This window comes from Homalodisca vitripennis, chromosome 3, assembly GCF_021130785.1.
Source record: "Homalodisca vitripennis isolate AUS2020 chromosome 3, UT_GWSS_2.1, whole genome shotgun sequence".
Taxonomy (NCBI): Eukaryota; Metazoa; Arthropoda; class Insecta; order Hemiptera; family Cicadellidae; genus Homalodisca; species Homalodisca vitripennis.
The window spans coordinates 132,490,012-132,503,763 of NC_060209.1; positions in this window are offsets into that span (position 1 = coordinate 132,490,012).

A 13,752-nucleotide genomic window follows, 5' to 3' on the forward strand; every position below is an offset into this window, starting at 1 on the left:
AGATAAAATGATGATAAATAAATAAGATTATTTTTTAATAGGTATGATGAGGTAAAAGTTGCCTATTTTGCTCTTTTCGAAACACATCTGAGATACAGCTTAGTTTCTTGTGGGAGAACAACATTCAATATGGGAAAGACTCTTATCCAACAAAAAGAGCAATAAGATGCCTAGCAGGACTACCCTCCAACACAAGACAGACCTCAGCTTCAACCTTGCCGCCACAACATCTATGCCTTTTTGAGAAGAGATCCTCATAAAAAAGCATTATTTTTCAACCACTTGCCCGATCAACTAAGGAATCAGTCCCCGAGTCCCTAAAGTGATAGTCCGACCTAGTTACCAGGGACGATTACGAAAAAGTACTACTTATCTAGTTTCTAACATTTACAGCAGCCAGCAACTAGCAACAAAGGGGACGAATATTTTTAAATAAAATATTTTAGCAAATTAAAAAACTGTTTTAATCTACATTTAAAATGTAGCTTACAGCAAACTTTAACAAAATGGGAAAGGTAATGGACGAGCATAACATAATTCAATTTAGACTTGCTAATTAAAAAACTTAGTACATTGGAAGTAAAAAGACTAATAATAGTAAATATACCTAGTGATATATCCAATTAAAGATAAAAAGTAATATTTTCAAAAATATTCAAGATGAGCTATACAAACTGATTTCAAAACTTTAGTTCGTTTGTGTACATTTAAAAATAAAAGATACCCTCTCGTCACTAAATTTCATTTGGGAAATCAAACTTAATATTGATTGCTGGTTTCATTTCGAGATGGCCAAACAATTGGCATTGAAATATGCGAGCAGGAGAAGACTTGAAAGATTGGATAAACATTATATATAGTTAGGCTTACATCTATAATTAATATTTACAGAACCTATATCCTACAGTCTATACTTATGCTACTGTTTAATCCTCCTGATGACGAACTTCCGATTAAAATTTCGTAGTTGTAGCAAATACGGCAGACTATGGAAGATAAGCAAATCCAGTTATTTAAATAAAAGCTTAAATAAGAACACAACTTAATATTTCAATTGTATTGATTTTAAAGCGTGGGTATATTGTTCAGTGTACATGGAAAATGTATACCGATAACTACATAAACGAAATATCGTGTGTTAAAAAAAAATATTTTACTACACGTTTATTTTAGTATGTTCATGAAATTGATGCGCTTTTGCGCGGACGTCAGAAACGGCGCGGCGGTAAAGGAACAGAGGATTGCCAATTTTTACTTTGTACTTTGAGTGGTTTATATATAAAAACTTATCCTCTTGAAGAATGAACGTTTATTATCTCAATATTTTGTGTCACGGGCAGACATGGGTTTTTTCAATTTTAATTTACAATAGAGAAAGTTACCTATTAATTGCATATTTTAACTATTACACACACTATAACAATGCCAAAAAGGTCGTGCACAACATTTACTGAAAATCAGCCTATGGCTTTTGAGAAACACTCAGGTCGATGCTTTTTGAGGCTTAAATTAATCATTTTGCAAAGTTGGTCAGTCTAGAATAGATCGAAATTCCGAATTTCATAAAAATCAGATCATTTGTTTGGTCTTGCCCATAGATCAAGTTTAATTTTCCAACAAAATAAAGGTTCAATCTTGTATGTATTTAGAATTCCGACAAATTTTTATAATCCCAAAATAAATTCCTCAGATATGTTAAGAGGCACCTGGTTGTTCAGAGAAAGTAAACCCAATGACATCCTATTGAAAGTCACAGCCACCATAGCACAGTGTAACATGATGAGATGGGGTGCAAGGATGGGTATGTCTCCATATAATCATCATTGTTCCCATGAATGTTGAGGGGTATCTAGTTATCCAGGTAACTGAGGACACCTGTGTAAGGGCCCATAACATTTTGAGAGTTTGAATTCTTTGTAATGTGGATAACTAGCCTCAGAGAAACTTCTCATCCAAAAAACATATCCAATGAGAGCTTTCAAGCTTAGTACAAAGAAATGGGATATGTGGACGTCTGACAATAACGATGACTGACTTCAGATCTAAGGAAATTTGACAATCAGGTGAATGCACCCGATTAGATTAAGTTTTTTTCCAGTAAATACAATTGATCACAGGCAATAGTCAAAATAAATTAAAAAGATATGGCGTTAAAGCATTTACTGCTTGGTACTACTCTAAATTACATGTTTTTGAAAATGGAAGTTTGGTGAACAGAAAATTGGTTAGCGTTTCATAAAACATGGGAAGTAGTGTTATGATTTTGAAAAATTTCTTTTTAAAAGGATGAGAGCTTCCAAAATTTGTACTGAAGAGAAATTCAATACGGTATAGTCAACAGAAGTTTCTGCAAGAATCCTTGGCCGAAAAATGCCACATGTTTCTTATTGTTTTCTTCTGCAGTTTAAGAATGTGTATTTATGCATATTACTCCAATCCAGTGCTCCTCAGACTAGACATATGGTGAAATATGAATCCATATGGTGCAAGCAGGATTGGTCTATCTGCATAGCCTGCCCGTCTACAAAGAACAAACAGAACACTACTGATTCTCCTGGCAATGAAATCAATGACTATTTTGTAAGCCTGGGGGAGAAGTTAAATGCTAAGACCAGCATGGCTCAGGATCTTTTGTCTAACAAACTTTCAGTGAGTTCTTCGCTGTTTCTGTTCCCTACTGATGAGACTGAGTTAAAGAATGTTGTTCTATCCTTAAAGCCAAGTAGTTCTGTAGGTTTTGACGAAGTATCGTCCAAACTTCTGAAGCAATGTATAGATTTACTTACAAAGCCACTAGTTCATTTGATAAATTTTTCTTTATTGTCTGGTTCATTTCCTTCACTTCTAAAAGTTGCGATTGTAAAGCCTCTTTATAAAAAGGCTAGCAATAAGCAGTGTAACAACTATAGGCCGATCTCAATTCTCTCCACATTTTCAAAGGTGTTTGAAAAAATTTTTTCAATTAGACTTTTATCACACTTTGACAAGCACAATATTTTGTTCCGTAATCAGTTTGGGTTTCAAAAACAAAAAGGTACTCTTGACGCAATGTTCTGTTTTATTGACAAAGTAGTTACTGCTCTGGATAAAAAAATGTGTGCTATGGGCCTTTTCGTCGATTTAAGCAAAGCGTTTGATTTAGTTGACCATTCGTTACTGTTAAGTAAACTACAGAGGCTGGGCGTCAGAGGTGAAGCTCATGATTGGATAGCATCGTATCTTTGCGGTCGATCTCAGCGAGTTGAAATCAGTTTTGTGGACAGCCAGGGTATTTTAAGAAGAAAGTGTTCTAATGATCTGGTCATTAAAATGGGAGTCCCCCAAGGGTCCGTGTTAGGTCCTCTTCTCTTCTTGGTATTTATTAACGATATTAGACATTGAAAAAGTCAGATCTTTGTATTTTTGCCGATGATACATCTCTTTTGGTCACAGCTCACAATCAAGTGGATTTAGAGATCAATGGTTATGTTGAATCCAATGCTCTTCTTCAATGGTTTACCTCAAATGGCATGATTGTGAACACAGACAAGACCCATATTCTGAATTTCATACTTAGACGTAGTTTTGTGGACAACTTACAGGTAATGCTAGGGGAGTGCATGGTATCATGTGTGGACTCAGTGAGCTTTTTAGGTCTTCAACTTGACTGCAACCTGACATTTGAATTGCATATCAATAAAATAGTAAAAAACTAAGTTCGTGTTTGTTTGCACTGAGAAAATTGGCTTCTTTCGCTAATTCACAACTACTACTAACTTTGTACTATGGCTGCTTTTATTCTCATCTTGTTTACGCAGTTCCCATTTGGGGAAGGAACTGCAGAACCAATTTCATTTTTAAATTGCAGAAGCAAGCTTTGCGGATTATTTTTGGGCTAAGTAGGCATCAATCTTGTAGAAATGTATTTAAAAACAACAACATTCTTACTTTCCCAAGTATATTTATTTATGAATCTTTAGTTTTTTTTAAAAAGAATGAATACTTTATGACACTAGCTAACACCAATTCAGATTATTCACTTAGAACCCGGCTTAACATTCCAGTTCCACAACATTCTACTTCTTTTTTTCAAAAACACGTAACTTACAACTGCATTAAACTTTTCAACTCACTTCCAGATGCTTTAAAGGTGGATTGTTCTTTAACCTTGTTCAAAAATAACTTAAAACAGTTCCTCATCGACGGTTCCTTTTACAGTGTCCAGGATTTTTTGCATAAATTGTAAATAGTAGACTAAATATAGTTTTGTTTTTTTCTTTGATGTATACTTAGCATAACATGTAACACTGTATAAGTTAGTTAAGCTAGCCCTGTGTGTATACTTTAATGACGTTGCTAATGCATGAAAATGTTATTTTGAGCAATAAAGGATTTTGATTGAATATGATTTGAAAAAGAGAGTCTGTCATTAATAGTCAAATCAAGAAAGCTACATTGCAGTGCTTGGAGTAACTTCTGTTTCTCCCAGGAGAAAGTCTGGCTGAAAATGTACATGAGAAGAAAGGATGTGAAAATTAAACACCTTGGTTTTCTGTGTGATTGCAATTAGAGAATCGTTGGTGAATCACTGGAGCAATGAACTCCCCTCTATAAAAGTTTAAATAGTTATCCGGATTCGAAACAGGAAATGATGTGTCATTTGTATATAAATATAATTGGGTTCAATATGGACCTTAGTGGGACTCCAGAAGGAATTAATTTTTTCTGATAACTGTCACTTTAGACATTCATTATTATCAATTGTATTTGATCTGATTAAGTTAATGGTAACCAACAAGATAAGAATGGAACCAGTCAAAAACTGTCCCCATAAAAACCAAATTCTCAAGCTTATGCAATAAAATTTTGTTATTGTGATTGATTTGTTACTCTTGTTCTGAATCCACAGTTGGTGCCTGGCCTGGTATGGTGAAAAGGAATAAGGTGTGAAACTCCATCTAATAATTAATCTCATTCACCTCATGTCAGGTTAAGTACTTATCGTATATGTAAGCGTGAGAAATAAAAACTAGTTTGGAGTCATGATAGGAAGACATGAGGAAATTTAAAGACCCACCAATAAAAAAATGTACATCGAAATTTACTAATCTATCACCATAACCATTTCGTTAGATAATACAGTGGTAGCACACAAATACATTAATAAGTAATTGTTTTGAGTTTTTATTATTGAAAGGACTAGATATATAATTGTAAAGTTACATATGTATTTAATATAAGTACGAAACTATAATAATATGATGATATTGTCATTACCAGTTATGAGAGTTTTGCTCGTCATGTCAAACACACAACCACAACATTCAAGGTAACATTATCAAACATAAGGCAATAAACTTATCAATACGACATGATAAAGATTTTATAGCCAAGTAGTTGCTACTTGAAAGAAAATTTAGATATTTTAATGCAATTTGTGTCTTCATTTATATTTTACCTAGACAAATAATAACAACTTCAAATTATTTTATTGAGAGTTGGTACTGGTGGGTTTCTTGGTTTTGTCACTATAAGGCCAATGTTGACCTTAACATACTTTAATGTGTAATGGTAGGATTACGGGAGATGTTTTATTTTAAAGGTATGATCAATACACATCCAAAAACATTTGAGAATTTTCCCCCTATATATGTATTGGTTTTAGAGAAAAAAATCTCAGTTTTTGTACTTCATTGTTTGATGAACTATTCAAGAAAACATTTGGATGTGTTTTAATTATACCTTTAAAATGAGACATCTCCCATAACACAAGGATATGGCCAAAAACAAGTGTATAAAGTTTAACATTGTTCTTATGAACCAAAACTCAAAGTTGTTTCACTACTAACAGCTGGAAAAGTATTATTAATTGTATGAATGAAATTTCTCACTTACTATGATTTGCTCGAGCCGTATTACCAATGTAGCCTGAAAAATTGTAATATAATGCATTTAACTTTTTAAAATTTATTTCAGTCTCAAATAAACAATTATCAAGTAGTCAAATTATCACACTCCCTGATCTCTTTGAGACCATCATGTACTGTACATAGTACACATTCAAAATTGATTTGAGCTCGTTAAGGAGTTATATGTTCCTACTCGTCTTATTTAACAGTAATATTCTTAATTTCTCTGTTGTACACCCTATGGTTGAAATATTATTTTTTAAGGTCTCCTAATACAAGGACGTAGCCAGCAAGAGGATTCAAGGGGTCCGGGCTCCACCCGAAATTTTAATAACTTTTTTAGCAAATGACTACTATTATGTAAATAATTTAGTATTATTGACATGCACTGCTGAAAGATCGTTCTAAACATTGAAACGGGTCAAAAACTTTTTAAGGAACAGAACGGAGAATGAGCGGTTCACTGCACTTGTTTTACTTTCTGTCCACTACGGGAAAGTATCAGCCTTAATCCCCACCCATATTTTTTCCTGGCTACGTCCTTGACCTAGTAACGTACTATTTAAAATATATTATGATATTTACGTTATATGTACGTATACTTCACATGTAAATAGACCAAGAACTGGGAAGATACTACTCAATCTTGGTATGAGTTGTTTGCTCCATGACTAGTTTTTTGATTACCAAAAATTATGTTTTTGGAAAAATACAAAAATATTTAATACAAGCACATCAATTTGATTATATTCATATAGTTATGACATTTTACAAGCTTTACAAAGTGGTGCAAATCACATCTCTCCAAAATCTCTAATTAAAGTTATGGACGATTAAATTTTAATTTTGGGAAAAGTTAATTCATTCCATGTGCATATGCTTAATTTTATGAAAATCAGAATATAATATACATTAATATATACCTTGAGAAGTTTTAATTTTAATTTAAAAAATAAGATTAATCAAGTTTTGAACTAAAACATTCTTTTGTGTAAAAAGGAAAATTTTATAAAATTTTGTACTAATTTTGATAAGTTGTACCATTTGTTCAAAGTTCACACACTATGCATAAACTGATCTACAGTATATCTCTCACTGAGGGCCAGTGGGGGAAAATCTCTGTAGCATTCATTATAATAAATTATAAAACAACTAGCAGTTGCCTGCGGCTTCGCATGCAATTTCCCCTTGAAAACAGTACACTATATTCACTTATTCTTTTTCTATCACTTCGTGAGCCTCTTGGGTGCATTATGAAGGTATGTACCGTATTCCTGCCTCTATCTTTCGTGGTTTTTGCTAGGTGTTGATAAGTTATTCAGAACAATTGAATCGTTTATTTCAGAAAGGGCACAAATCACATTTTTTTCAAATATGGTTTTTTTGCAGAAATAGTTTCTTTGGGTGTAGACACATTTACTGTTAAAAGGTCACATCTCTAACTGTATTCCATTTGTTACTATGGCAATCTGAAAACTAGATTTATTTGTGAAAGGGCACATATCCTGGACATGTGCCCTTTCTACAGCAAACAGACTACACTAGACAGATGCGCATGCTTGAGCAACAGGTTGCCTGCACTGAGTTTGCTTGGTCTAACCTCAAATGTTTGTTATATTGTTCAGACGATTTGGGTGAAAGCATCTTTGTTAGTCTTTCGTGTATTTATTTACAATATTAGCAGAAAGAAATGATGGAAAAGTGACACTGACCAAGGTCTAGAAATTCCATTAAGTAAGAAGAGGAAATGGGGAGTTCACAACAATGATAAGTACAAAACGTAATATTATTAAGAAGGCTCGGTTATCTGGAGAGCCTTATATAGAAACTACAAAGGAGCTGAAGTTCCTGGAAAGGTCCTGGGAAAAAACAGTTGTGAGTAAGTTGTTTTAATTATATTAATTAGGATTACATAATTTTTTTAAATCATTCACAGAAAAAAGGCCTACACTAATCAGTCTGACAAGAGTTCAGAAATTTATTACTGACTTTATCAATAGTAAAGCTTACAAAACTTAACCTATAAACATAAGCCATAAAATTAATCATGTTATTGAACTTTAACGCTAAAATATATCTTTATCGTTTTTTTAAATAAATCCCAGGTGTACAATAACTTGTGGGTTGTATAATCAGTGATATGTACAACAATTACTTGTAAGGTATTGCTGTATAAATATTTAATAACAAATACTGACAGTTTTAGTACAAATGTTTTTTTTTCAGGTGCCACAGAAATTGTTTGGATAAAATACCTAAAGATGATCAAGTACAAATGTTTTTGGAGTTGTACAGCATAGATAAACAAAAAATCAACAAGATTCGTTTCTGCAAGGACTTATGGAAAATTAAAGCAATTAAAAGGTCTCGACCAAAGCCAGGTATTCCCGCTGAAAAAAACAAAAGGTAAGGTAAGAGGCATACAGTTTCTTATCATTTATCATACAAAGGAGAAAATATTGCCGTTTGTAAAAATGCAATCATAGCATTGTACTCTGTCACCAGCAAACGACGCTTAGAAGGATTTCAGACTTACTAAGTGTAGGAAAATCACCAAAGGACAAAACGTGGCAAAAACCCTAAGGTAAATGTTGTGCCTCCAGAAATATGTCAGAAGCTAAAAGATCACATTGGAGTGCTTTCCAACCAAAGTGTCTCACTACACAGGAAAGCCTTATAACTTATCTTTCTGCTGAGCTGAGCATTAAAATCATGCACAAACTGTTCACACAAATAAATCCAGAATTGAAACGTTAAGTACAGTACATACTATACTTATATTATACAGAAAAACTACAACTTCAGATTTGGTAGGCCACAGAAAGATGTGTGCGGTTTATGTGAGGAGCTTACTACCAAAATCAAAAGCAATACGCTAAACGATAATGCAAAAAGAGTAGCGGCAGCGGAAAAAAATAGTACACTTGAGACGTGGAAAAAAAATTCTATTCTGCTTTAGAATTGTGTTACAAAAAAGTGTAAGATGAGCCAGACACATATGGTATTTGTGTTGACTATATGCAGAATCTACCTTTACCTAATATCCCTGTACAAGAGATATTTTACTACCGCCAACTCTGGGTTAACTGCTTTTGTGTCTATGACTTGAAAACAAAAAAGAGCACAACGTATCTCTATCATGAGGGAATCGCTAAAAAGGGAGGAAATGAAGTGTCTTCCTTTATTTTTGATTTTATAAACAAACATGTACCCGAAACGGCACGAGAGATTCATGTTTTCTCTGATGCGTGAACAGGCCAAAATAGAAACCACACGGTATTGAGGGCCTTGTTATCATATCCCACAACAGAAAAATACCTGTAAAACAATACTTTCCCGTAAGAGGCCACAGTTTCTTGCCGTGTGACAGGTCTCTGATGCGTGTACAGGCCCAAAATAGAAACCACACGGTATTGAGGGCCTTGTTATCAATATCCCACAACAGAAAAATACCTGTAAAACAATACTTTCCCGTAAGAGGCCACAGTTTCTTGCCGTGTGACAGGTCTTTTGGGGTTATTAAAAGAGCAATAAAAACCAAGACAGAGTCTAGTATATACACCCGAACAATATGAAACTTTGATAAAAGATGGCACAAAAGGGAAAATTTGAAACTGTAATGTTAAAAGACAGTAGCATTAATCTTGGATTTTGATCAGTGGTGGCCTAAATACTTAAAAAAGTATGTAAATTCAACAGAAACCATGACTATGAAAAACAAAGATAGAAAAAAGCTGAAAATATCTGAACTATACTATCTAGAAATGAATGAAGGTACTGTAAAAAGGAAGTGAAACAATCAATGGATTGGTAAGCAGCACATTTCCTCTCATGAAACCTAATGTTGTACATATACCATACCCATCAGAGCGAGCTCACAACGGAAAGAACCTAATTAATGAAAAAAAGATTGAGGACATAAAAAAAGTTCAAAAAATACATACCAGAAAGAAGCAAAATCATTCTACGACACTATCATAGCTTGGCCAACTACACGTCAAGATGACCTGGATTAAAACTAATAATGGAAAAATTAAGTCTTTTTAACAGTTAGACACACTGTTTTATCTATTTTGCAAATTAAAACATTAAATTGATTGTGTAATATGTGTGTTTTATGATCATTTTCCCCCTGTTTTTAAATGGAGAAAGGGCACATATCCAAAACTAAAAAAAAATTGTAGAGGCTACAATTAAAAAAATTAAATATGTGAAATTTGTGTGGAATATGTATTTCAGTATACTTCTTCAGATAGTCTATTAAAAATTCACAATAAACTCGGTTTTCTTTAATACAAACGGTTTTTTATTGCTGGTTTGTAAAATTAGAAAAATGTGACATGTGCCCTTTCTGAAATAAACGATTCAATTAATAAAATGTATCAAAGAAACCCAATTTCGATCATAGAGTGTCTTCTTTCGGCTCTTTTCATTTACCTTTGATGTAACCAAATTCGATTACCTTATGTGCAAACATTCACGGATTTGTACAATGAGGTTGTTTTCATAATAGCGTTTAATAGTATTTTCATTGCATTAGATAGTTTATTGATCATTGGTGCAATCTGAATTTAAAATTAGGCAATGATGTCTTCTATGCAACCTGCATTACACTACTGATCAAGCACTTTAGAATAAAAATTTTCCAAATTTTAAATGTAAACAAATGTTTCTGCCTCTTTGATGAACTTCAGCTGAAAGTCTGCTGTTAAGTATCAGTTCGCTTTGTATTACGTGTCGTAGCGCAGTCTGTCGGATCCAATATAAAACACTCCAACATCAACAATTTATAATTAAAAAATTAATTAAATAAACTATTTAAATTGGACCAAATTGTGAATCTAAACCATACTCGAATTCCACTGAAAAGGCACAAAAAATTTCATCAAAATCGGTCCAATAGTTTCTGAGTCTATAAAGGACAAACACACAAACATTCATTTATTTATATATATATATATAGATGTAGGTTTATAACTGCATTATAGCTTTTATAACCTTAATATCACATCATATTAAAATTGAAATATTTATATTCATTCTATCATTTATGTATTTTCCATGAAATATGTAAAAAACTACGATATTATTTAAATACTTTTTTTATATTGTAAAACATTTTTATAAAATTTTAAAAATCACAGTTTTTGCATTTTTGTTAGAAGTTTGACATATTTATCTCCCATTAACACAAAACTGAAATAGCAGAGCTCAATATTCTGCACCTTTACTTACTGTACAATGTAAATTGCAGTTTTTACTCCACCACTATGTCTTTTGACAATGTTGCTCATTTCACAGGATATTGGAAACTGTGAATGTTTAGCTCCAGTTCACCTTCCTCTTAGTGCATATCACTCTCAACATTCACACTGAATAAACCCTTCCCACCATAGCCACGTTGAATCAGACAAACATGACTCTAGTTTGTGAGGTGTCAGATTCCAGATGGACAATAAAAGGAGGCTGAACTGGAGCTAAACCGAACATTCACATTGAATCAACACTTCCCACCATGGGACTACAAATTGGATTAATAACTAAGAACAGAAAAGTTTGCTTCATAAAATTTTTATTGTTAATTGTTTAAATCAATTATTTTTTAAAAAGCATTTATTTTTTTCCCAACATCTCTGAAAGAAAACAGTATAAATCTTTAGATACAATAGGAAAAGGTGAAAAAATATTCTAAATCCAAGAAATGTTCTTAAATATATTTAAACATCTTGTGCAGTCCCAATAGACACTACTATACTCACACCAGTAGTGGGAACATTTTGCATTTCGTTTCCATTATTTGTAGCACACGTTGCTGCACTTGTTATATCCCACCGTCTCCTGGAATTCCGTTTTTCCTTGGCACTTATCCTATGTTTCATACTGTAAATCCCGGGCATATGTTCCAAAGGCTTGTTTTGGAGTAAATATGTAATAATAGATATATAAATATCTAATAATAAATATTATTAGAAGATTGAACTCGGCATGTTATCAAATGCTAGTGTTACGAAATTCAATTAATTTGGAAACCAGAATAATAATTTACTACTCTTTCTTTATTTCAATAATTCAATATGGTATTGAATTTTGGGGATCATCTTCTGACTTTGATAAAGTTTTTTAAGATCCAAAAAAAATTATGAGATTAATGACCTTTTCATCATTTAGAACTTCTTGCAAACCTCTGTTTAAAGAATTAAAAATCATATCACTTCCAAATTTATACATTCTGAAAACCCTACTAACAGTACAATCAAACTTTGAAAGCTTATCACGTGATAACTTTGATCATAATTACAATACAAGATTTAAAGCTAATTTTCAATACCCCATACATCGACTGCATCTGGTAGAAAAGACTCCAATATACACAGCAAAAAAACTATACAATAAGTTACCTCAAAAATATAAACATTTAATCAATTCAAAAACATTTAAAAGCAAACTAACAGATTTTTTGTTGGAAAAAAACTATTATAGTGTTGATGAGTATTTGATGGATCCTGAATTTTAAAATAGTGTTTTAACATAGATTACATTAAATTTGTTAAGCAGTCTTTTGACCTCTTATATGTATGTTTATTATGTTTATATGTATATGTGAATTGTGATGTGTATATGTATGAATGTATATGTGTATGTATCATTATTACATTAATTTATGACAATGTTACCTGTTTCTATAGCAATTCTAGACGTTGATGTAACAATAAAGACTGATTCTGATTCTAGAAATGGGGCTATATACAAAGAAAATAAAAATAATCAAATGCAATCAGACTTCACATCATGTTTAGTATCTTCGCAGTTGAATAATAATTATTCATATGAAATATGTACACAAAAACCAAATGTTAAAATCATCTGCCTTCAGTTGAATATTGGGAAAAGCAGTACAGAAATGGCTTTACTTGCCAATACAACAATATTTTTGTAGGATTAAAGTAATAACTATATGGAAGTAACAATATTTTAGTGATCCATTTAAAATATTGGTTTGTATATAATTGTTTTCTTTGTACTAAATAATATACATTAAGTTCATTTAAAAATAATCACATATGTTGGAAACACAAAAATTCAAATTTTTTGAAGGATTATGTGATAATGGTATATGAAGGAATGCATACAATTTTATATAGGTACCAATTATTAAGAGCTGTATATTACTTTTTTTAAACAACCTTATTCTCTTCAATATACTATCCATTCCAAAATTAAAATATGAACATTCGGTGATTCCATTCTTTAAAACATTTTTTATATTGTTATTCAGTAACGGCCAACACAATTTCTCCCTAATTTTTTCTTTGTCATAAAATCTTGAGCCTTTAAATCACCATTTCTTATGTGCAAATAAAAAAACAATTACATGTAGTTAGATCAAGTGGATAAGGTTCAGTCCTTGAGGCATTGGCACCATCACAATGATTGCCAAAAACTGGCTGCGTGTTGTTATGGTGGAATAAAGTGCCTTATCTCCACAAATAAGATCTTTTTCTGAAACACTGTTGTAAACCATATTTTCAGGAATTTCTTGAAATTCTTAGAATTAGTTTGAGTCAAGCACTCAAATTTTCCAAAACAAAGTCTTGTACTGTATGTACGAAACACATTGGGGTAAAGATGTCTGAGGTCATAGTAATAAATACTAGAGATTGCTAAGTTTATGTGTAAGTTTAATTATGGCAGTAAAACTTAAAAACACCACTTCTAGATGTGAAATAAAAATATGACTTTGCCACATAGTTGACAAAATAGAGTAATTAAGGCGGTCTACGTGAAAAGGGCACATGTGCCAAAAGTGACTTTTGAGAAAAATGAGTTTAATGAGTTCATTATAAAAGAAAGAGAAAAAAGTGAA